General features: G+C 37.7%; 1 protein-coding gene and 1 long non-coding RNA gene across 11 annotated transcripts in view; one reads left to right on the top strand and one right to left on the bottom strand.

Annotated features, from left to right (window-relative positions):
* Nucleotides 1-1,105: 1,105 nt before the first annotated feature.
* On the bottom strand, nucleotides 1,106-26,238 carry LOC143681140 (uncharacterized). Of its 3 annotated transcripts, none has more exons than XR_013174386.1 (5): nucleotides 25,404-26,238; nucleotides 24,052-24,323; nucleotides 11,575-11,713; nucleotides 7,335-7,412; nucleotides 1,106-6,818 (listed from the first exon to the last, which is right to left on the bottom strand). It is a non-coding gene; the product is annotated as an uncharacterized LOC143681140 (long non-coding RNA). The 3 variants fall into 3 exon arrangements; XR_013174387.1 differs by having other exon boundaries at nucleotides 1,106-6,741; XR_013174385.1 differs by having other exon boundaries at nucleotides 1,107-7,412; nucleotides 25,404-26,236.
* The window catches only part of TAF1A (TATA-box binding protein associated factor, RNA polymerase I subunit A), an 80,623-nt gene continuing 79,879 nt past the window's right edge, over nucleotides 25,888-26,631 (top strand). For 2 of the 8 annotated variants that reach the window (XM_077157920.1, XM_077157919.1), the window contains exon 1: nucleotides 25,896-26,130. The gene's annotated coding sequence lies outside the window, so the exon portion shown is untranslated. Of the gene's footprint in view, nucleotides 26,280-26,631 lie in introns of all 8 variants that reach the window. The other 6 variants (XM_077157923.1, XM_077157922.1, XM_077157921.1 and 3 more) reach the window with 6 other exon arrangements.

The following is a 26,631-nucleotide window of genomic DNA, read 5'->3' as shown; positions in this document are numbered from 1 at the left end:
ATGTGATAAACCTGAACTGGAATGGCTTTTAAAATGGGAATTTAATAATTGCAAGATTAAAGTTCTAAGCTTGTGCAGTCACACACTTTCCATAGACCTACACTGTGTTCTCCAAACACTGAGATGGTTGTAATCTCATGAGACACTGGGGAGACCAACTTTTTCTGGCATCAACCTCTCCAAGCTTTGGACAACACCTGGGATCTCTGCCATCTCCAGGGCGCACTCTCAACAACTTCAAAACAATGGGGCATCAACCAGGCTCCCCCCATTCCGTAGTTTGTGTGCTCCACACTCTCCAATACCTTTTGTGGCACACCTCTTCCTGAGCATTAGAGTAGAAGGCCCACTTCTTGCTTCTGGGGCAAATTCACCCTCTCCACATGTATGGGTTGGTTGGCTCTCCTAAACCAAGATGCACTAGCTCCAGACTGTAGCTTCTGTGATGTATGTTTAGGTAAAGAAGTATATTTGGAATCACTCTTAGTACACGGAGCTTCACAGAGTGTAGTTGCACCAGACACCTTGAAAATTCCAGGGAAAAGCTGGAGCTAAGAAAGCCTTTGAATTTACCCATATCAAACCAAATTGGGTGGCATTTATATCCTTGCATCATCCATTCACAGGCTGCCTACTGGCCCTGAAGGGGCATATATTCAAATGTAGGATCTAGCCCTAAGCAAGACAACTGCAACAAAAGAAAATATACCTAAATGGAAACTCCTCAAAATCAAATGCTTCTGTACCTCACAAGACTTTCTCAAAAAGGTGAAGAGGCAGCCAACTCAATGGGAGAAAATATTTGGCCATCCCACATACCTGACAAAGGTTTGATTTCCTGTATATATGAAGAAATCATGCAACTCAACAACAAAAGAACAATTCAATTATAAAATGGGCTAAAGATATGAATAGGCATTTTTCTGAAGAGGAAATACAGATGGCTCAAAGGCAAATGAAGACATCCTCATTTTCACTGGCTATAAGGAAGCTGCAGATCAAGGCTACAATGAGATATCACCTCACACCTATAAGAATGTCTACAATTACACAAAAAGAAACTATAAATGTTGGAGAGAATGTGGAGAAACTGGGACCCTTATGCACTGCTGGTAGGGGTGTATAATGTTGTAGCCAATATGGATGACTGTCGGTGGTTCCTTAGGAAACTGAATGTCAAGTTGCCCCATGGCCCAGCAATAACACTACTTGGTATATGCCCAGAAGAGCTGAAAGGAATGACACAAACAGACATTTTCACACTGATGTTCATAGCAGCATTATTCATAATCACCAAAAATGGAAACAAACCAAATGCTTATCAACAGATGAGTGGATCAACAAAATGTGGTATATACATACGATGGGATATTATACAGCAGTAAGACAAAATGATGTCCTGAGCACATGGCAAGATTGATGAGCCTTGAGGACATAATACTGAGAAAATTTGCCAGACACTAAAGGATAAATATTGTATGATTCCACTTTTATGACCAGCAGAAATGTATAATCAATGGCTTATAGTAATATAGGAGACTTAGAGATACATAGAAGCTAGAGATGGATGAACCATTAGCTAATGAGGTTGAACTCCAATGTAAGGGAAGAGATAGGAGCTAAGGTGATTCTATAGTGGGTCTAGAAGTAATATTACTATATTGAAGATGAACAAGATTGAAAGGGGTTGTATAGACCTATGTGTCCCATTGATTCACATTAGAAATATGAATGTATCCCCATAAGAATTACTCCAAAGACATGATTGTTGTACAAAGAGGGTTTAAATCCAGAGTACAAGGGAAAAACTGCTACTGCATGCTATGAGCTATGTTCAAAAGGAAACCATCAGCATGACCACAGCAGCAGCAGAGAAAAATAATGGGGGGAGGGACAAGAGTTAAGAAGAGGTTTAGATTTCCTATTTGGCAAGGGTGTGTTTATTGGTTTTCTGTCTGTTGGGAACAATGAAATTACCTAAAACTGAGAATGTTGATGGACTGTGGACCTTGGGCCTTCTACATGATGCCCAATGAATGCAGGTGGCTGAAGGATGCATTGATGGAGAAGTGGATTGGTGAGCAATGGTGTGTATTTATGACCACAGGTTGTGTGCCACAGAAAGGAACAATGTTGTGAGTCATGCAATGATGGGAATGAACATGTAGGACATTTGGTGAGACAAAATAAGCCAGAAACAAAGAAACAACAAAAGTATGATCACCTTTAGAATATGCTTATAAGGAAACAGGATCCTAGATTTTACACTTTTAGAGCAGACATTCAGTCTGGAGTGGTAATTATTTCTGGATTTTGAGAGGCTATTGTGTGTGTGTGTATATGTATATATATTACCTGATATTTAGAGACAACAGTGAAGCCAAACAGGTTTGGGTTAAAATAATTCAGAACATAGGGGTAAGGAAGACTGTGTCTATATTTTAGAACTACACATACTCTTGGAGACCAATGGAAGAAAGGTTTACTTGATCTGGAAGTGAAATTTTCTGTAGTGCATAATCTAATAGCTCATTTGAGCAGTTGAAACACAGGGAGCACAGAATAAGGAAGGTCTTTTAATCCTGTGTAATCCTGTATTGCAATGCCTGGAAATATCCTAGAGTATATTAACAAGATAATCAAATAGTATTGGCAAAGTCCCCTGAGGGAGTGGAGAAAGAATGTGGAACTATTAAGCCTTGCCATCAGGGAATCCCCTGATACTGTGTCAAACTTTAGGGATACCCAAATCAATAGGCCATGCCCTCAATCATGAGGCTTACTCTTGTGAAGCTTGTGTAGGTAGCGAAGAAGCTTAGACTACCTATAGGCATGCCTAAGAGTTACTACTGGAGGACCTATGTTATTGGTCAGATGTGGCCTCAGTCTCTTTAAGCCCAACTCTGCAGGTAAAATCAGTGCCCTCCCCGCTACACGGACATGAAAGCCACAGGTGAAAATCTCCCTGGCATCATAGGACTTGACTGCCAGGAATGAATACAGACCTGGCACTGAGGGATCAACAATTACATCCTGACCAAAAGGGGGAAAAGAAGTGCAGTTAATAAAGAATCAGTGGCAGAGAGTTAAAACAGAGTCAAAAGGCTACTCTGGAGGTTGTTCTTGTGCAAGCTTCAGGAAGACCTTGCTACTTATCCTAACCTGCCAACCCCTAAGCAATCTTAAAGAATACCTAGGGCAATGTATAAGATTCCACAAGGGTTCCATGCACTAGAGTCACTTTCTAGAAACCTACAACTTCCAGATTGGTCCCTGCCCCAGATAAGTCCTGAAACCTAGCACAGCCTCTCCGGAACATCAGGTAGTTCTGTCTCCTGTCCCCATATTAGTGACAGTTGCTTCCAATGTCAAAAATTGAGAATTGCCATAGCCAAAACAACCCTAAAGAGAGATATGGAATGATCAAAGATGATGGTGGAATTATATATAGGAGATTGAACTTAGCAAATGAATATGAATGCTGAATCACTCAATTGATATTTCTTTCAGTCTCCAGTTTATTAGAGTAGGTAGAAGGGGAAACTTTAAATTTTGAACTTGTAACCCATGTCAAGTCTGAAAGATGTTCTACAACCAATTGTGGTGCTGTGCTTTGAAATTTATAGCTTTTTAATATATACGTTATTTTTCACAAAAGAAGGAAAGAAAAGTTGATTGTGATATAAAGTATTTAAGCCCTCTACCCTCCTATATTCTGGAGCAACTAGAAGGGAAAATATGAGAGGATCATATGGTAGCCCATGACAAGCTCTGGGATCTGCCTTGTAACCACTAATTGAAGAGTACTTTGAAAACTATTCCTTTCTTTCTCTTTGCTTTGTGTATATGTTATACAATACAATAAAATAAGGTTAAAAACAATACTACTTTTGGAAAATAAAAATGAGGACATCTTGGGTTCTTCAGCTAGGCAAAGTGTTCTTAGACCTCAAAGTCAAAGACATTTGCTTTGTGAAAGAGTATGTTAAAATATGAAAAGGCAAGCTACAAAATGAGAGATTATCTTTGCAAATCAACAATGGTCTAGTGTCTAGAATGTATTTTTAACAAGCCATCAAAACTCAACAGTATAAAAAGCTAATAGTACAAATAAACTAATTAGAATATGGCTGTTTCACTAAATAAGTCATACAGATGGCACATGAGCACCTCATACTTTACCACTAGGGTAATAACCATATTTAATATCTCAATAAGATATTACTACACACCTATCAGAATGGTTAAAATTAAAAGAAAACAGATGACAACACCAAAAGCTCGTTAAGATGCAGAAGTAGAAAATGCATTCACTGTGGTGGGACTATAAAATGGTATGGCCATCTGGAAAATTAAACATGCAATTGTTGAAAACCTACTCATGTAGCTACCCTATAGCCAACCAACTGCACTCTTGGGCATTTATCCCAAAAGAGAGAAGACACACTCATACACAAAACAATACACTAATATTTATAGCAGTTCTGTTTGTAGTAGTTAAAAGCTAGAAATGACATAGATGCCCTTTTGCAGGTGGTGCAAACATATCATGGAATGCTACCCATGAAAAAATGAATGAAATATTGACACATGCCACAGAATGAGTCTCCATATAATTATGTTGATTGTGAAATGCTACTCCTGAAAAGTTATATACTGTTAAGACCATTTATGCAATATTCTTCAAATGACAAAATTACAGAAATGGAAAACCATTTAGTAGTTGCCAGGGTTTAAGGAGAAGGTGAAGATGGAGGGAAACAGATGTGGCTATAAAACAGCAGCAGGGAGAACATCTGAGGTGATGCAAATTTTCTGTTCTTGATTGTCAATTTTATGGCTTAGATATTATAGTGTAGTGTTATAAAATATTAGAATTGAGGAAAATTGGGTTAAACATACATTGGACCTCTAGTCTTACAACTGCATTGGAATATATATTAACTCAAAAGTAAACAAATAAAGGTGATGTTCAGGTATATTTATATCTCTCATTAAAAAATAACTTGTATAATGTAACAAAAATTTATTTGAGGAGGTCATTTCTCAGAACGCTAAGCGACTTTCAAATTGGGATGCAACCATCACATTCCAAAGTAAATAACAATTATGTTGTGTAATGGAAAGCTAAGACCATGAATTTTAATGATGTGATCTGAATGATTTTAGAAACATGGCAAACCAGAGAGGCAATAATAGTTATTCTTGAACTAGCTAATGAGAAGGAATTATTAGATACATAGTGCATTGAAATCTAAAATGGATATCAATAATCTGTGAGAGTAAAGATGAGAAAGATTTAAAAACTGTGAGGAAGAATAATATTAGATATTTAACAATGCATTCTAGCAAACCACATAATGCAGTTGTTTTTCCAACACTTTAAACCAGTTTGACATGGAAAATCAAGAAATCTTATGACACAATCAAAGCTAATGCTAATTACTAATGTGCGTGCTGACTAGAAAGGTAGTTTGTACCCTAGAAAAGCCAAGTTTTAATCCTAGTCCCATTTTGTAAAGGTACTCATTTCTTCTAATCCATATTCAGTATTGTATATTTGACACTATAATTAGATCATCCCCCTGGAGATGTGATCAAGGGTGGTTGTTAAACTGGATTATGTGGGGGCATGTCTCCACCCATTTGGGGGCGTTTTGACTAGTTTACTGAAGTCCTATAAAAGAGGAAACATTTTGGAGAAAGCTGGAGATTCTGAGAGCAGAACAATGCAGCCACAAAAAGCAGAGTCCACCAGCAGTGAGCTTTGGAGATGAAGAAGGAAAATGTCTCCTGGGTGTTGCTTTCTGTCAAAATGGAGCTCGAAGGATATTAAGGAATGATGAGAAAGACAGAAAGGAAGAAGCAGAGAAAGAAAGACACAGCGGGGGCTCAGGGGGTCTGAAGCTTGAATTTACTTAAGACTTCAGACAATTTTATTCTTAACCAGATCCTGGTTATATACCACAGGATGACAATAGGCATGCATGCAGTTCCTCAGGGAACAAAGTTCTTATCTTTCAGTGTTCTTCCTTCATACTTAAAATAACCATTTGGGGCAAACAAACATTCTCTTCCTCCTAGACTGTCTTACATAAATTAGATAACATAAAGCAGCTTACTGTCACCACCACCCTAATGCCATCTACTCCCAAGTAGTTCTGCAGGTCTTACATTAATCCTATCTCCTACATTTCCCCCTTTTTACTTTATAAGCCGAGGTGACTGCGCCTGTCTTAGGTTGCCCTTAGGCTCTGAAGGAAAGGTCTTATCCATCATTGGCTACCAGTCAAGCTCTCTGACTTTGGTTCAGGAGGGAGACAAAAGTTTTTGCAAGAATCACATTGTTAGCACGGCTTTGCTTAGTGACGGTGCCTGTCTTAGGTTGCCCTTAAGCTCTGAAGGAAGGGTCTTACCTGTCATTGGCTACCAGTCATGCTCTCTGACTTTGATTATTAGTTGTTGAACACAGCTGAGGGGGAAGAGAAAAAGTATCAACAGCCCCAAATTTAACAATGCAGTTCCAGTGACCACAGTCACTGTGATAATTCCAATGATTTCAATGACGGCTATAATAATGAGTCCAATTAGTCTTTGTCCTTTTCATATATTCTTTTGCCAAATGGATCAGGACTTGTGTTTCTGGAGAGGATTGCCAGGATCTTGACATCTGCGCCAGCAGCCAAATACCTCTTCTTCTCCTTGCTGCTACAATCGTTTCATTTTTCTGCAACATAAATGCTTGGCGACAAGTGAATAGAGAATAATTCTCACAATCAAAAGTTTGATTTCCTGTATGTATATAGTGTTTATGGCTCCTATTTAGAGAGAAGTTATAGTTACTAGAATTCGCTACAAAAATTGCTCCCAGTCCTAGGAAAATTTCCCATAAATTTCTCTGAATAATGTATTTATCATCCCAAATTTTGGCACAAATCCTCCTCTATGTAATAACTCTGGTTTAGCTTGCCTGTCCATATAGTCTCAGTTATCTTCAACCCCACAGGGGCATCTTACAATTTCATAGGAATTATTAATTATGATAACTGCTCAATCCATATGACATGACTGCCATTCATTCTAACTTTCTTTCCCATCTAACAGGCAAGTATCCTTTGTTTCCATAGAGTTATGCATACAGGTCTTTCAAAAAATGGAAGAATTAAATTTGACACCAGTTTTCTTTTTACTGGACCTGGGAATTCTAAACTTGTATTCAGATTATTTTGGTAAAGTTGGTTTGGTCCATGTTAGGGCTCACAGATAAACCCAATAAGCATAAATATGTCCCTGTCCTTCAGCAATTAAAATTATATGTCCTATAATATAATTACCCATTTAGTTATTTTTGTCTGGGTTGACATGTCTGGGTTTTATTCTCTTTGAGGGAATCCAAACCGAGGTTCTGTCATCTGCAATGACAAGAGCAAAACCCCACACCTTTACCCCACACCTTTACCATTCCTGGTTTCCATAAATCATCTTTAACATCTTTCCAATAGATTGGCTACAACTGCAGTTCTGTTTGGGTTGTATCATTTTTCTTTCCCAAATTACTAAAATGTTGTTCTACAGGAGTCTGTGATGAATTATCATAAATGTTTAAAAAATTTAAAGTAAACAGTGGTTTTGCTAATTGATCTTTTGGTGTACATATTTTCATAACATCATCCTGATCATCATCTCCCCTTTTTTGTTTCAAGAGCATAGACTTTAGCGTCCGGTTTGCTCATTTAATAATTCCTTGCCTTGAGGGATTATGTGGAATTCCTGTGATATGAGTAATATTAAAAGTAGTACAAAATTTATGAAATTGTTTTCCTGTATAAGCAAAACCATTGTCTGTTTTAATAGATTGAGGGCATCCCATAGCAGCAAAAGCATTAAGTAAATGTGATTTAACATGGCAGAAATACTCTCCAGATTGTGCAGTAGCCCAGATGAAATGAGAACAAGTGTCTATGATAACATGTACATACTACATTTTATCAAAATATGAAATATGAGTAACATCCATTTGCCATAATTTATTTGCTTTTTGACCTTGAGGATTAACCCCTGATGCAAATGGGAGTGCATTCAAAGGTCCACAGTTTGGACAAGTTCTGACAATGTCCTGAGCTTGCTGTTTTGATAAAGATGGAAATTTCTTTTACAGCCCTTTGCTATTGATATCAGTCAATTTGTGAAGTGTTGTGGGATCTTGAATTAAACTCACAAGACTAACTGCTTGCTGATTTTGTAATGACAAAGGACCCAGAAGATTGGTATGAACTGTTATATGCATGATAAAAAGAGGATTAATTTGACTTCTGACTAATGTTTGTAAATGTAAAAACATTCGGGACAGTTCATCTCTTTCAAACAAAGCTGTCTCAATGTAAGTAACTGTTTGGCAAACATATTCAGAATCAGAAACAATATTAAGAGATTGTGGAAAACTTTGCAATACTTGAATTACAGCTGCTAATTCAGTACGCTGGGCTGAGATATAAGGCATTTTCTAACTTGTTTTCCACTGGGGTGACATATGCAGCCTGCCCATTAATATTATCATTAGTAAAGACAGTAATAGCTAGCGGGCAAGCCCAAACTATTTTAGGCAAAATCCATTGCGTTCCTTTTTAAAAACTGTAAAAGTTTTGACATAGCAAATGATTATTCATTTGTCTTTTAAAGTCACTTAATGCTATTTGCCAAGAGGTATTGAAAATATATAGACTTTGAACCTCTTCCTTTGTGAGATCACACACTATGCGATTAGGATCATGACCTCTTAATTGATAATATCTTTGGTGACCTTTGGCTATTAAAGAAATAATCTTTTGCAAATATGTATTTAAACATTTTTGTCAATTGTTTGGTAAAAAAATCCATTTTAAGACACCATTTTGCTAAAAAATAGGCCTGTGGGAGATTGCAAGGTAAAGAAAATAATAAAATCAACAGGCTTTTCTAGATCTATTTGAACAAGCTGTCCTTCTTGAATGCATTGTTCAATTAATCGTAACTCATTCAGCTGCAGCTGTTAACTGCCTTTTGCTTAATAAATCAGAATCTCCTTATAAAATATCAAACAAGTTCTGTAACATATAATTAGAAATCCCTAAAGTGGCAGGTAGCAAAAATGAAAGCAGTGTGTCAATAGCGACGTGTACCCATAGTAAATGACCAGATTTTTTTTTTAATTTGAATTGATTGGATTGAAAAGGAATGCAGGAATGTGGATTCTTTATAATTGGTTGTGCGTTTTTGCTAATTTTAAATTTATTGCATGGTTTTATGATATTTTCTCACAATAGTGGCCAAATTCCAATTTGTTTACATAACCGGGTCCAGTTGGGTCCTCTGGGAACTGGCTAGGGACCAAGAGGAGCTTCCTGGGACCTAGATATCTTTATTAAAGTACACCTCCTTCTGGGGGGATAGACAGTCCTCCCAGATAGAGTGTACATTTTAACTATTTTTACCAAGGTCATGTGATAGCAACATCAGTTGCATGTAATGGCAACATCAGGTGAACAAAAGACTCCACAAGTATATTTTTTCCTTGCATTCAGCCCTCAAATCCAATCTGCTTCCAATATAAGCCATGGTTATCTTGGGATAAATTTAGTTTATACATATATAGTTTATATAAACACTGGATAAAGCATTAAAGTATTTTGGCTTAAAGGAATTTAGGTATTTATATGATTTGAATATTATTAGATTCATTTATAGTATTACTTAGATTAATAGATTAAGCCACCTGGTTTAGGGCAAGAAAAGTTTTTTGCCAGTATAATGATGCCCAGGAGAAAATCAGTATATTTTATACAGATAACCACATGATAAAAGTTAATATAAGGTATTTTGATAAAACAGACTCTTTGCTTTTTAACTAATTATTTAGAAATTTTTTTATATCTTTTCATTAGAACAGGCTAAGAGTCCAAGAAAACATTGTCATTTTAGACACATTAAATCTTTCTTGATTTTAACCATAATTTCCATTTTTACAAACTCTCAGCACTTATTATATTAGTTTAGGCTTTGTCCTATATTTTTCTCATTTAGTAACAGTTATTCATTGTAGGATAAAAATATTCTGTTTTCCTATTAATAAAAATACATCTTTCATATTTTTCATACTTAAATCATTGCTTTGAACAAATATTTTACCACATACAATTACCATCAAAATTAAATTTGTTAGAATAATGTTAAATACTTAAAATACCATTGCCTCAGGTTTACACTTCTGTATTTCTATTTTGAAGATTTTTTTTTTAAGAAATAGCTTCTTTTTTTTTTGGATGCTGAAAGATATTATTAAAAAAGACTCCAGACCATTCCTCAATTTAACCTATTAAAATTACTATTTACAAATGGATATATAAGGACAGAAACAGAGATTAAGATACCTATTTTTTTTTTATGGTTGTTCTTTTCTTTTTTATTAAAAAATTAACTAACACAACATTTAGAAATCATTCCATTCTACATATGCAATCAGTGATTCTTAATATCATCACATAGATGTATGATCATCATTTCTTAGTACATTTTCATCGATTTAGAAAAAGAAATAGCAAGACAACAGAAAAAGAAAAAAATGATAATATAGAGAAAAAAATAAAAATAAAAAATACAAAAAATATATTAAAAAAACTATAGCTCAGATGCAGCTTCATTCAGTGTTTTAACATAATTACATTACAATTAGGTAATATTGTGCTGTCCATTTTGAGTTTTTTGTATTCAGTCCTGTTGCAGTCTGTATCCCTTCAGCTCCAATTACCCATTATCTTACCCTATTTCTAACTCCTGATGGTCTCTGTTACCAATGACATATTCCAAGTTTATTCTCTAATGTTGGTTCACATCAGTGGGACCATACAGTATTTGTCCTTTAGTTTTTGGCTAGTCTCACTCAGCATAATGTTCTCTAGGTCCATCCATGTTATTACATGCTTCATAAGTTTATTCTGTCTTAAAGCTGCATAATATTCCATCGTAGGTATATACCACAGTTTGTTTAGCCACTCATCTATTGATGGACATTTTGGCTGTTTCCATCTCTTTGCAATTGTAAATAATATAGCTTCTTTTTTGAAGAAGCTTTTTTAACCTCTTTTTCCCAACTAGAGTTATCTTGTCCCTGGCTATTATTTCCTGGCTGTGTCATCCTTATGCTATTAACTATTTCCCTTTACTATTTTCTTCCTAACAACAAGAACATAGTTTTTTTATTTTTCCTAAACTCCCTTCTGTTATTGCCCCATGTGGCCTCACTGTATTGTCATGGAAAGCTGTTTTCAATTCAGAACTTTCTTCACTCCTTTTCCCTCAATGTCTCCCATCTCACTATGGGGAGTCGGCTTTAGACTCTTCTCTGCTTTATCCAAAGTCTTTTTCTTTAAAATACAAATAACTCTTAAACTTTATTAGAACTTTATTTTAGTAATGACATCCTAATGATGTTTTCAACACTCAAACATACAAACATACATACATAAATACTCCATACTTCTCCAGCCGCCTATTGTGATTACCTGTTACCCTGATGATCCAAGGAAAATGCTTACTTACCAATATGACTCGAGTCTCCTTCTATCGGCTGGACACACGTGCCTCTAATGAGGCTTTTCCTTGTTTCCATAACATTGATTTGGAGCCTTCCTCAACAGCCCCACGTTGGGTGCCAGATGTTTCTTCCTAGGAAATGGAGCTCGAAGGATATTAAGGAATGATGAGAAAGAAAGAAAGGAAGAAAGAAAGAAAGAAAGAAAGAAAGAAAGAAAGATACAGATGGACTCAGGGGGCCTGAAGCTTGAGTTTACATCAGACAGACTTCAGACAACTTTATTCTTAACCAGATCCTGGTTATATACCACAGGATGACAATATTCATACATGCATTTCCTGAGGGAACAAAGTTCTTATCTTTCAGTGTTCTTCCTTCATACTTAAAATAACCATTTGGGGTAAACAAACATTCTCTTCCTCCCAGACTGTCTTACATAAATCAGATAACATAAAGCAGTTTACTGCTGCCACCACCCTAATGCCATCCACTCCCAAGTAGTTCCACAGGTCTTATGTTAATCCTATCTCCTACAACTGACCCCACAGAAATAAAGGAAGTAATGACAGGATACTATGAACAACTATATGCTAATAAATAAAACAATGTAGATGAAATGGACAACTTCCTAGAAAGGCATGACAACCAACTTTGACCCAAGAAGAAATAGATGACCTCAACAAACCAATCACAAGTAAAGAAATTGAATCAGTCATTCAAAAGCTTCCCAAAAAGAAAAGTCCAGGACCAGACGGCTTCACATGTGAATTCTACCAAACATTCCAGAAAGAATTAGTACCAACCCTGCTCAAACTCTTCAAAAAAACTGAAGTGGAGGGAAAGCTACCTAATTCATTCTTTGAAGCCAACATCACCCTCATACCAAAACCAGGCAAAGATATTACAAAAAAAGAAAACTACAGACCAATCTCTCTAATGAATATAGATGCAAAAATCCTCAACAAAATTCTAACAAATCGAATCCAGCAACACATTAAAAGAATTATACATCATGACCAAGTACGATTCATCCCAGGTATGCAAGGGTGGTTCAACATAAGAAAATCAATTAATGTAATACACCATATCAACAAATCAAAGCAAAAATATCACATGATCATCTCAATTGATGCAGAGAAGGCATCTGACAAAATTCAACATCCTTTCCTGTTGAAAACACTTCAAAGGATAGGAATACAAGGGAACTTCCTTAAAATGATAAATGAAATATATGAAAGCCAACAGCTAATATCATCCTCAATGGGGAAAAACTGAAAACTTTCCCCCTAAGATCAGGAACAAGACAAGGATGTACACTATCACCACTGTTATTCAACATTGTGTTGGAAGTTCTAGCCAGAGCAATTAGATGAAAACAAAATACAAGGCACCAAAATTGGAAAGGAAGAAGTAAATCTCTCACTGTTTGCAGATGATATGATACTATTGTTGAAAACCCTGAAAAATCCACAGCAAAACTACTAGAGCTAATAAACGAGTACAGCAAAGTGGCAGGTTACAAGATCAACATTCAAAATTCTGTAGTGTTTCTATACACTAGTAATGAACAATCTGAGGGGGAAATCAAGAAATGAATTCTATTTACAATTGCAACTAAAAGAATGAAATGCTTAGGAATAAATTTAACTAAAGAGACAAAAGACCTATACAAAGAAAACTACAAGAAACTATTATAAGAAGTCACAGAAGACCTAAATAGACGGAAGGGCATACTGTGTTCATGGACTAAATATAGTTAAGATGTCAATTCTACCTAAATTGATTGACAGATTCAACGTGTTACCAATCAAAATTCCAACAACTTACTTTTCAGAAATAGAAAAACCAAAAAGCAAATTTTCCTGGAAGGGCAGGGTGCCCCGAATTGCTAAAAGTATCTTGAGGAAAAAAAACGAGGCTCGAAGTCTCATGCTGCCTGACTTTAAGGCATATTATGAAGCCACAGTGGTCAAAACAGCATGGTACTTGCATAAAGATAGATATTTTGACGAATGGAATTAAATAGAGTGCTCAGATATAGACCCTCCCATCTATGGACATTTGATCTTTGATAAGGTAGTCAAACCAAGTCACCTGGGACCGAACAGTCTCTTCAATAAATGGTGCCTAGAGAACTGGATATCCATATGCAAAAGAATGAAAGAGGACCCATATCTCACACTTTATACAAAGTTAACTCAAAATGGATCAAAGATCTTAACATTAGGTCTAAGACCATAAAACAGTTAGAGGAAAATGTAGGGAGATATCTTATAAATCTTATAATTAGAGGTGGTTTTATAAACCTTATACCTAAAGCAAGAGCACTGAAGAAATAAATAAATAAATGCGAACTCCTCAAAATTAAACACTTTTGTGCATCAAAGATCTTCATCAAGAAAGTAAAAAGACAGCCTACACAATGAGAGACAATATTTGGAAATGACATATCAGATAAAGGTCTAGTATCCAGAATTTATAAAGAGATTGTTCAACTCAACAACAAAAAGACAGTCAATCCAATTACAAAATGGGAAAAAGACTTTAACAGACACTTCTCAGAAGAGGAACTACAAATGGCCAAAAGGCACATGAAGAGATGCTTGACTTCCCTGGCCATTAGAGAAATGTAAATCAAAACCACAATGAGATATCATTTCACACCCACCGAATGGCCATTATTAACAAAACAGAAAATGACAAGTGCTGGAGGGGATGTGGAGAAAAAGGCACACTTATCCACTGCTGGTGGGAATGTCAAATGGTGCAACCACTGTGGAGGCAGTTTGGCAGTTCCTCAAAAAGCTGAATATAGAATTGCCATATGACCCAGCAATACCACTGCTAGGTATCTACTCAGAGGACATAAGGGCAAAGACACAAACGGACATTTGCACACCAATGTTTATAGCAGCATTATTTACAATTGCAAAGAGATGGAAACAGCCAAAATGTCCATCAACAGACGAGTGGCTAAACAAAGTGTGGTATATATATATACGATGGAATATTACGCAGCTGTAAGATAGAATAAAGTTATATATCCAAGTATGTAACAACATGGATGGCCCTTGAGAACATTATGCTGAGTGAGACTACCAAAAACAGAAGGGCAAATACTGTATGGTCTCACTGATATGAACTGACATTAGTGAATAAACTTGGAAGTAACAGAGACCATCAGGAGATAGAAATAGGGTAAGATATTGGGTAATTGGAGCTGAAGGGATACAGACTGTGCAACAGGACTGGATACAAAAACTCAGAAATGGACAGTACAATACTACCTAACTGTAATATAATTATGTTAAAACACTGAATGAAGCTGCATGTGAGAATGATAGAGGGAGGAGGGCTGCAGACATAAATGAAATCAGAAAGAAAGATAGATGTTAAAGATTGAGATGGTATAATCTAGGAATGCCTAGAGTGTATAATAATAGTGAATGTACAATATACAAATTTTAAAAATGTTTTTGCATGAGGAAGAACAAAGGAATGTCATTATTGCAGGGTGCTGAAAATAGATGGTCATTAATATTTTAAAATGTCACCTTATGTGTGAGACTAAAGCCAAAAAAGTTTATTTGTTACAAAATTTATATTTTGATTGGTGCATTTCCTAATATAACTTATGTAGATAGTTTGATTGAACATCATAAGTACTTGGAATCTCATGTAGGACATGAGATTTTGTTGGTTTGTCCAGAGTGATGCCGATGAATCCTAGAGTGATTCGATCCATGAGTGGAGAAGTATTTGCAAAGCCCCCTTTGGGGAATGGTGAGAACGGGGAGAAATTCAACTTCCTCAAGTTGAATTCTTGAAATTCTCACAAGCAGTGTGGACAACCAGAGCTATAGACTGAGCCCCCAGTCTTGGGGTTTGTGCATATGAAACTTAACCCCACAAAGGATAGGTCAAGTCTACTTAAAATCTAGGCCTAGGAGTCACCCCCAAGAGAGCCTCTTTTGTTGCTCAGATGTGGTCTCTCTCTCCAGCCATCATGACGAGCAGTCTTACCACCCTCCCCCTCTCTGCGTGGGACATGACTCCCAGGAGTGTGGACCTTCCTGGCAACGTGGGACAGAGATCCTGGAATGAGCTGAGACTCAGCATCAGGGATTGAGAAAAACCCTAGAATAAGCTGAGAATTAACATCAAGGGATTGAGAGAACCTTCTCGACCAAAAGGGGGAATAGTGAAATGAGACAAAGTGTCAATGGCTAAGAATTTCCAGAGTCGAAGGTTATCCTGGAGGTTATTCTTATGCATTAAGTAGATATAACCTCGTTGTTCAATATGTAGTGGAGAGGCTGGAGGGAGCTGCCTGAAAATGTGGAGCTGTGTTCCAGTAGCCATGTTTCTTGATGATGACTGAACAATGATACAGCTTTCACAATGTGACTCTGTGATTGTGAAAACTTTGTGTCTGATGCTCCTTTTACCCACCACATCAACAGAAGAGTAGAACATATGGAATAAAAATAAATAATAGGGGGAACAAATGTTAAAATAAATTTAGATTGAAATGCTAGTGATAAATGAAAGCGAGGGGTAAGGGGTACGGTATGTATAATCTTTTCTTTCTCTGTTATTGTTTTATTTCTTTTTCTTCTGTCTTTTTATTTCTTTTTCTAAATCAATGCAAATGTTCTAAGAAATGGTGAATATGCAACTATGTGATGATATTAAGAATTACCGATTATAAAAAAAAATCTGTAGTGCTTCTATACACAAGTAGTGAACAATCTGAGGGGGAAATCAAGAAACGAATTGTATTTACAATGGCAACCAAAAAAATAAAATATTTAGGAATAAATTTAACTAAAGAGACACAAGACCTATACAAAGAAAACTATAAGAAATTGTTTCAAGAAATCACAGAAGACCTAAACAGATGCAAGGGCATACCGTGTTCATGGATTGGAAGACTAAATATAGTTAAGATGTCAATTCTACCTAAATTGATTTACACATTCAATGCAATACCAATTAAAATCCAACAACTCACTTTTCAGAAATAGAAAAACCAATAAGCAAATTTATCTGGAAGGGCAGGGTGCCCCAAATTGCTAAAAGTATCCTGAGGAAAAAAAATGAAGTCGGAGGTCTCATACTACCTGACTTTAAGGCGTATTATGAAGTTACAGTGGTCAAAACAGCATGGTACTGGCATAAAAATAGATATACTGACCCATGGAATAGAATAGAGTGTTCAGACATAGACCCTCTCATCTATGGAGACCTGATCTTTGATAAGGCAGTCAAGCCAACTCACCTGGGACAGAACAGTCTCTTCAATAAATAGTGCCTAGACAACTGGATATCCATATGCAAAAGAATGAAAGAGGACCCATATTTCACACCCTGTACAAAAATTAACTCAAAATGGATCAAGGAGCTAAACTTTAGCGCTAAGACATAAAACTGTTAGAAGAAAATGTACGGAAAAATCTTATAAATCTTATACTAGGAGGCAGTTTCCTGGACCTTACACCCAAAGCAAGAGCATTGAAGAAATAAATAAATAAATGGGAACTCATCAAAGTTAAACACTTTTGCACATGAAAGAACTTTGTCAAGAAAGTAAAAAGACAGCCTACACAATGGGAAACAATATTTGGAAGCGATATATCAGACAAAGGTCTAGTATCCAGAATTTATAAAGAGATTGTTCAACTCAACAACAAAAAGATAGACAAACCAATTACAAAATGGGCAAAAGACTTGAACAGGCACTTCTCAGAAGAGGAAATACAAATGGCCAAAAGACACATGAAGAGTGTCTCAATTTCCCTGGCTATTAGAGAAATGCAAATCAAAACCACAATGAGATATTATCTCACACCCACCAGAATGGCCATTATCAATAAAACAGAAAACGACAAGTGCTGGAGAGGATGTGGAGAAAGAGGCACATTTATCCACTGCTGGCAGGAATGTTAAATGGTACAACCACTGTGGAAAGTAATTTGGAGAAATCTGAAGGCCAGCTTGGAGATCAGCTTGTGGGATGTGGAAAACTTTCTCTCCAGCCAACACAACAAGCAAACTCACCACCTTCCCTGTCTACATGGGACATGACTCCCAGGGGTGCAGACCTTCCTGGAAATGTGGGACAGAAATCCTAGAATTGAGCTGAGACTCAGCATCAAGGGATTGAGAAAACCTTCTCAATCAAAAATGGGGAAGAGTGAAATGAGACAAAATAAAGTGTCAATGGCTGAGAGATTCCAAACAGAGTTGAGAGGTTATCATGGAGGTTATTCTTACGCATTAAATTGATATCACCTTGTTAGTCAAGATGTAATGGAGAGGCTGGAGGGAACTGTGTTCCTGGAGCCATGTTTATTGAAGATGATTGCATAATGATATAGCTTTCACAATATGACTGTGTGATTGTGAAAACCTTGTGTCTGGTGCTCCTTTTATCTACCTTATCAATAGACAAGTAAAACATATGGAATAAAATAAATAATAGGGGGATCAAATGTTAAAATAAATTTAGTTTGAAATGCTAGCGATCAATGAAAGGGGTATGGTATATATGATTTTTTTTCTGTTTTCTTTTTATTTCTTTTTCTGAATAGATGCAAATGTTCCAAGAAATGATCATGATGATGAATATGCAACTATGTGATGATATTGTGAATTACTGATTACATATGTAGAACGGAATGATAAAAAATTAAGAATGTTTGGGGTTGTTTGGTGTTTTAGGTATTTAAAAAAATTAATAATAATAAAAAAAAGAACTGAGAGGAAGTAGACAAGTACTGTTCTCAGCAGACTGAAGAAAACACAATGGTCACCTCTCAGTCTGCTGAGATACGAGCTGTTGAGATGATACTCACGGAGCTGAGATGTACTGTCCAGTCCTTGGAAATCAACCTGGACTCCATGAGAAATCTGAAGTCCAGCTTGGAGATCAGCCTGTGGGATGTGGAAGCCCACTATATCCTGCAGATGGAGCAGCTCAATTGGGTCTTGCTGCACCTGAGTCAGAGCTGGCACAGATCCGGGCTGAGGGGCAGCACCAGGCCCGAGTACTAGGACCTGCTGAACAGCAAAATCAAGCTGGAAGCTGAGAATGCCACCTACCACCACCTGCTAGAAGATGGGGAGGACTTCAGTCTCAGTGATGCCTTGGACAGCAACAACTCCATACAAACCATCCAAAGACCACCACAGGATCGTGGATGGCAAAGTGGTATCTGAGACCAATGACAAAAAGTTCTGAGGTACTGAGGCAGCAAACACAGGGTGCCTTTTAGGGAACGGGTGACCAATAAAAACTTCTGCCTCTTAAAAAAAAAAAGACAATGGAAGGGCTTAAAATGCTGAAAGACAAAAACTGTCAATTCAGAATTCTATATCCAGCAAAAATATCCTTCAAAATTGAAGGCAAAATAGGTATTTTCAGATAAACAGAAATAGAAAATTCAACACCAGCAGACCTGCTCTATTAGCAATGCTAATAGAAGTTCCTCAGGACGAAGGGAAATAACACACCAGATGGAAACTGAGATCTATAGTGTTTTAGTTACCCTTTGCTGTAAAATAAATTGCCCTACAATTTAATGGTTCAGGATAATAATCGTTTCTTATTTCTTCATATTTTGTGGTTTGGCTGGACCTAGGTAAGTATTTTTTCTCCTTTGCTTGTTGTTGGCTGGTATCATTAATGTAGTTGCTTTCAGCTGGGAGCTTGGCCAGAGCTGGAGCTTCCAAAGTAGCTTCATTTACAAATCTGGCAGCTTAGCTGTGGTGTCTGAAATGTTCAGGGTATTCCTCTCCTTTTCCAAATTTTTCCCATTATTCAATAATTTAACCTGAACTTGTTTACTTATTGACTGGATCCCTAGAGAATCAAAGTAGAACTATTGAGGCTTCTTAAAGCCTAGGCCTAGAACTACTATGGCATCACTTAGACCATATTTTGTTCATTAAAGCAAGTAAAAATACCAGCCCAGATTCAAGGGGCAGAGAAATAGATTTTACCTCTTAATGGAATAAGCAACATGTGTGCACAGGGATCAAAAGAATTTTTTGGTGGGTATTTTTGTAGACAATCCACTATATACATGAAGAACTGAAAAACACTGGAAATAGTAAGACATAGGTAAAGAAAAAAGACAACATATGTTGTTTCACGGGATGCACATTAAGTAAAAAAAGGTACAGACAGACTGAAAGTACAAAGATTGGAAAAGATACACCATGCAAACAGTAAGCCAAGAAGACTTCAACGACTATATTAATATCATACAAATTAGACTTCAAGACAGGGAGTATTAATTGAACACCAGAGTACATGGAACTGTGAGTAGGGCATGAAATTTTATAGGTTTGTCCAGAGTGATGCCCTGATAAATCCCAGAGCAATCTGAACAGTGAATAAAAAAGTATTTGCAAAGTCCCCTTGGGGAATGGTGAGAAAGGGGGAAAATTCAACTTCCCCAAGTGGAGAATTCTTGATATTCTCACAAGCAGTGGGGACAAGCAGAGCAATAGGCTGAGCCCCCAATCTTGGGGGTTGTACATATGAAACTTAATTCAGTAAAGGATAGGCTAAGCCTACTTAAAATTAAGCCTAATAGTCACCCCCAAGAGAACCTCTTTTTTTGCTCAGGTGTGGCCTTTCTCTCTCAGCCAACACAACAAGCAAACTCACTGCCCTCCCCCTCTCTACGTGGGACATGACTCCCAGGGGTTGGGCCTTCCTGGCAACATGGGACAGAAATCCTAGAATGAGGTGGGATTCAGCATCAAGGGATGGAGAAAACCTTCTTGACCAAAAGGGAGAAGAGTGAAATGAGACAAAATAAAGTGTCAATGGCTGAGAGATTCCAAACAGAGTTGAGAGGTTATCCTGGAGGTTATTCTTATGTATTAAGTAGATATCACCTTTTTAGTTAAGGTGTAATGGAGAAGCTGGGAGGAACTGCCTGAAAATGTAGAGCTGTGTTCCAGTAGCCATGTTTCTTGAAGGTGTTTATATGATGATATAGCTTCCACAATGTGACCGTGTGATTGTGAAACCCTTGTGTCTGATGCTCCTTTTATCTACCTTATCGACAGATGAGTAAAACATATGGATTAAAAATAAATATATAATAGGGGGAACAAATGTTAAAATAAATTTAGTAGATTGAAATGCTAGTGATCAATGAGAGGGATGGGTAAGGGGTATGGTACGTACGAATTTTTTTCTGTTTTCTTTTTATTTCTTTCTCTGAGCTGATGCAAATGGTCTAAGAAATGATCATGATGATGAATATACAACTATGTGATGATATTGTGATTTACTGATTATGTATCAAAAATGGAATGATCAAAAACACTGAATGAAGCTGCATCTGAGCTATAGGGTTTTTTTTGGTTTTTTTTTTTTTTTACTATTATTACTACTTTTATTTCTTTTCTCTATATTAACATTCTGTATCTTTTTCTGTTGTGTTGCTAGTTCCTCTAAACCGATGCAAATGTACTAAGAAACGATGATCATGCATCTATGTGATGATGTTAAGAATTACTGATTGCATATGTAGAATGGTATGATTTCTAAATGTTGTGTTAATTTCTTTTTTTTTTCCGTTAATAAAAAAAATGGAATGATCATATGTAAGAATGTTTGCGTTTGTATGTCGTTGTTTAATAAATTAATTAATTAATTTAAAAAGATAGGGAGTATTATCAGAGACATTTATCATAATGACAAAATTGTCAATTCTTCAGGAAGACACCTACCTCACACCATATAAAAAAGTAAACTTAAAATAGATCAAAGACCTAAATATAAGACCTAAATAGAAATTATGTGCCCAATCACAGAGCTTTAAAATATATAAAGGAAAAGCTGACAAAACTAAAGGAAGAAAGAGACAAATCCACAGTTTGAATTTTTAACAGCCCTATCCCAGTAATAGAAACACCATTCAAAATGTAAGTAGCCATATTAAATATATGAAGAAAACTAGCAACCACTTTAACCTCACTGACACTAATAGAACACAATGCTCAGCAACTTCAGGGTACTCATTCTTTTCTAGTGCCGATGGAATATTTACCAGGCTATAATGACACTGGGGGCAACAAAATAAATTCTCAAAAACTTAAAAAATATTACTAAATAAGGTTAAGATGTCAATTCTACCCACGGTTACTTACAGATTCAATGCTTATTACAAATCACAGTAATAAAAAACAGCATAGTACTGACAAAAGGACAGAAAAATAGAACAATAGAGTCAAATTGAGAGTTCAGAAATCAACCCTTACACTTATATCCTTCTGATTTTTTTTCTCTTTTTCTTTTCTCTTCTTTCTTTTTTTGCATGGGCAGGCACTGGGAATCAAACTCAGGTCTCTGAGAACTCTGCCTGCTAAGCCACCTGGCCCGCCCCCAACTGATTTTTGACAAACGGGGAAGGACCATTCAATTTGGAAAGAACAGGCTCTTTAACAAATGGTGTTGGGAAAACTGGATTTCCATTTGCAAAAGAATGAAGGTGGACACCTACCTCACATCATATAAAAAAGTAAACTCAAAATGGATCAAAGACCTAAATATAAGAAACAGAGCTATTGACTCGTAGATGAAAACATAGGGAAGCGTCTTCAGGATCTTGTGTTGGGCAAGAGTTTTAGACTTCACACCCAAAGTTCAAGCAACAAAAGAAAAAATAGATAAATAGGACCTCCTCAAAATTAAAAACTTCTGTGCATCAATGGTCCTTACTATGAAAGGAAAATGACAACCCATACAATGAAAGAAAATATTTGGAAGCCACAAATCCAATACATAAAGAAGTCCTCCAACTCAACAACAAAAAGATAACTCAATTTAAAAATGGGCAAAAGATTTGAACACACATTTTTCCAAAGAAGATAGATAAATGCCCAAACAACACATGAAAAGATGCTCAACATCATTAGCATCACAACCATAATGTGTTACCATTTAATACCCACAAGAATGGCTATTATTAGAAAAATACAAAATTACAAAGTGTTGGAGAAGATCTGGAGAAATAGGAACACTTTATTCATTTCTGGTGGAAATGTAAAAATGGTGCAGCCACTCGGTGGAAAACAATTTGCCACTTTCTCAGATAGTTAAGTATAGAATTGCCCAGCATATATGTCCCAGCATATATCTAGGTATATATCCAAAAGAATTGAAAGTAAGGACTTGAACAGATATTTGCACACCGATATTCATAGCATCATTGTTCACAATCGCCAAAAGATGGAAGCAATCCAAGTGTCCATAAACCAGTGAATGGATAAACAAAATGTGGTATATACACAAAATGGAATATTATTCAGCCATAAATAGGAATGAAATTCTGAAACATGCATCAACAGACAAAAGAAGGTGGAAACAAAGTACAAATATTTTATGATTTCACTAATATGAAATAATTAGAATAACCAAACTCATATGGTCAGAATCTAGGTTACAAAGGGATGGGGAACGGGGTGGAATAGGGAGCTGTGTTAGGTTCTCTAGAGAAACAGAACCAACAGAAGAGATCTGTAAATATGAGATAAACATTTCTCATGCAACCGTGGGAATGGAAGAGTCCAAAATCCATACGGCAAACTGTGAGGCTGGTGGCTCCAATGAATGTTCTGGACAGCCTCCTCAGGAGAAGTGAAAGAGTCTCTCTTATTCACTAAAGACCTCCAACTGATTGGATTATCTCAGTGCAGGAGACTGCCTTAGTTGATCACACATGTAATCAGCCACAGATGCAATCAACTGACTGACCAACCTTCTAGTTTATCAACCAGCCACGAAATATCCTTGGCCAGTGCTTGTCTGACCAGACAACTGGGCACAATCACTTGGCCAAGTTGATACCAGAACCCAACCATCACAGGACTTAAGGCTTAAAATGTAGAATTTCTATTTGGAATGCTGAAATGTTTCGATAATAGATGGCGGTGATGGCAGCATAACATTGTGAACATAATTAACAGCAGTGAAATATATATCTGAAATTGGTTCAAAGGAGGAAATGTTAGGTTGTACATATGGTACCAGAATAACATTAAAAAACAAAACAAAACATGGAACCGCATAACACTAGCTGTGAGTCCATGGAATATAGTTAATTTTACACTGATAAAAAATGTGCTTTCATCAATTGTCACAAATGTACCACACAATGGAAGGTATTAATAATAGGGTGAAATGTGGAGACCTGTATTTTATGCATGATTACTCTGTAAACCCACACCTCTAAAGAGAAAAAAAACTGATAGGATGGACTTAGTTGGCTGTATCCAAGGCTAGATATCAAAAAGGAAATGACACTCCTGAGGGGGAAAAAACAGCAGTAAATTAGATTGAACAAGAGGCCTGTCCACAGGCCCACTTCATAATTATACTCCAAGGTGGCCAGCTCCTCTCAGGCCTCAGAGAACTTTCCTTCCTCCATGCCCTAGCCCACATATCAGCGCAGCAATACCTGTTTGTCATATACCAGGTCAATCTTGTGGTCAAGGAGGCCCCAGACCTCGGAGATGGCTGTGGTGTTGCTTAGCATGCAGACTGTTCACTGTGCCACTGCGGGGTTGTGGCAGTTGATTTCAATCTTGAAAGCCACTGGATACTAGTCCATACACAGGATGGTACTCTTGATCATAGCGATGGTGGCAGTCACATCCTTGAGCTCCACTTTTCCACTGTAGAGTATGCAGCAGACTATGCACTTTCTGGGGGAGGGTCACACTTGGCTATCTGGAGGGTTAAAGCAGATACTAGTCACCTCTGCCACTGTGAACTGCTCATGTTTCAGCTGAGACAATGGGCAAGTAGGTCATCAGGGGAAAGTGGATGGAGGGGTAGTGCACCAGGGTGGTCTGGCACCCTGTGCAGTCCATGTTCAGGAACCTGTCAACGCACAGGGAGGTGGTGATGGAGGGAAAATCTGACCAGTGAGTCAGACTGTGATTTAGCATGGTCAATATTTTTAATCTCTTTGTCCCAATGCATGTTCTACCAGAGTTGTACCATGGGAAAGGAAGGGTAGGTAGGGCATATAAACTTACTAGTTCTTAACTTTCTCTCTTTTATCTACTGCTGTGTAGAGAAACTAGAAATTTCTTCCCCACTTAGATGAGAACATCAATTTCTAGCCACATAAAAGCAACTCTGGGTTGGTTTTGGTGAAATTATATCTCATGGCAATGGACTAAATATATCCAGATTAAGGTCTAGGCTGGGGGGCTAATAACTATAGTTTTGTGTGTGTGTGTCGTGCCCTCCTCTACCACACCATCATATAGATCAGTGTTGCCTGTGGCACTCGAGCACATACTTGAGAAAGGCCAAGCACTTATATGGCATAGCAGGAGGAACTTTTCTTGCCAGTATTTATGAATGCAACATAGAAATAAGTATTCCTAACATTATAAGGAATCACTTACATGCTCTTACTAGACCTTTAGTTGCCTCCGCAGTACACTGATTGTGCTCAAATGGTTCATTCTGGGGAGGAGCTCAAAAGATTCCTGGAGTCACCGACACCCTTATCGGTGCAACTTTAGCTATTAACAAAAATCTTTCTTGGAACGACTTTAAAAATGCCTCCTTCTAGCATTTATTCAATCAATTCTATCCTCTCATGCTATACAAAAGTAATCTAAACCTCCCTGGACGGATCAGCTCTCCAAATATCCGAAAGACACATTATGTTCACGTGTATCTCTGCTTTTCCAAGGTCACCCTCCTCGAAACCCTTAACTGTCTCTCATTTCACATCGTTTAACCATTTTATTTTTGACCCCTATTTCATACAGGTTTTTCAATGTCACTTACGGAAAATGGCCCAACACAAGTACTCGGAATCGTCCCCGCTGAGGACCAAATAGAGATTCTAGTCCGAGTTTTGGGGAGGCAGTCAGGGTCGCTTAAACTCACCCGAAGGTCAGAGCTAAAACTTTAATAAAAGGAAAAAGCCAATTAGACGGCTAGCAAGAGGTCCTATCGGGGTCGCTCGCCACGCCTCCGTTCGCGCAGCCCGTCAGTGAGCAAGCAGAAACCGGAAGGTCCCGCACGGTAAGTCACTCGGGTAATGTGACAGCCTGCTTTTTCGACTGTTCTTCATTTCCAGCCATTCTCCGTCGCCCCAATATCCACTTGTAATTAGAATCTCTCCTTTTCCGGCTGGGACAGATTAAAACGTGAACCTGAGACCATACCCACGAGAAAGCGGCAAGTCTCCACACCGGCCACGAGGGGCGGCCGTGACGTCACCACGGCGGCGCTGGGGGCGGGGCTGCTCCTGCGCACGGCCCGTGCTCCCGAGCGATTCTCCGCGTGCTCACGCGAAGCGTCGCGGACGTCACTTCCCGCGAGGTTTTGTTCGTGGTGTCCCGCGAAGTTGGAACGCCCAGCTCAGCCGGGCCCAGGGGCTTCACGCTTCAGGCGAGTACGTGTCGTGGACGTTGTCTGCGGCACCGCCTGCTTTCCCGGTTGAGCGGGAATGGCTGTGCGAGGACGCAGGTGTGGCCCGGTATTTTCTCCTGGTGCGGTGAGACCGTGAGTGAGTCGAAGAGAGAGAGCGGAAGCCTTGTTGCCGTGGTAGCCGCGCGCTTCACCGCGGGGTTCGGCGTGTTTGTGAGCACGGCCTCGGTCGGGACTCCTGGACGGCCCCGGGTGGGTCAGCCTTGGTCACCTTTCTTGTGACCTCAGGTAGATGACAAGATAACACTAAACCAGGCTAGTTCTCGCCTGCCATGCCGGAGACCCGGGTTCCATTCCCGGTGCCTACCCATGCCAAAAAAATAAAAATAAAAAATAATAATAATAATCACACTAAGCCCCTCAAGTCTTTTCACCGTCAAAATGCGGTATTTACCTCAGGATTACTGTGAAGATTAAATTAGGTAGTTTGTGTGGCTGACATATAGTAAGATCCCAGTACATCTCAACTGCTACTGCTACTCTTGTTTTGTCCTACTATTATTTCTCATTTTTCTCTTTCTTGTGGACTTGAGTTTGTTTTTGAGTAAAAGGACAATATCTTGGTTATCTCTGTATGTGA

This window comes from Tamandua tetradactyla, chromosome 4 (assembly GCF_023851605.1).
Source record: "Tamandua tetradactyla isolate mTamTet1 chromosome 4, mTamTet1.pri, whole genome shotgun sequence".
NCBI lineage: Eukaryota > Metazoa > Chordata > Mammalia > Pilosa > Myrmecophagidae > Tamandua > Tamandua tetradactyla.
Note: the sequence above shows the minus strand (reverse complement) of the source record. Positions and strands in the feature narration are given on the sequence as shown.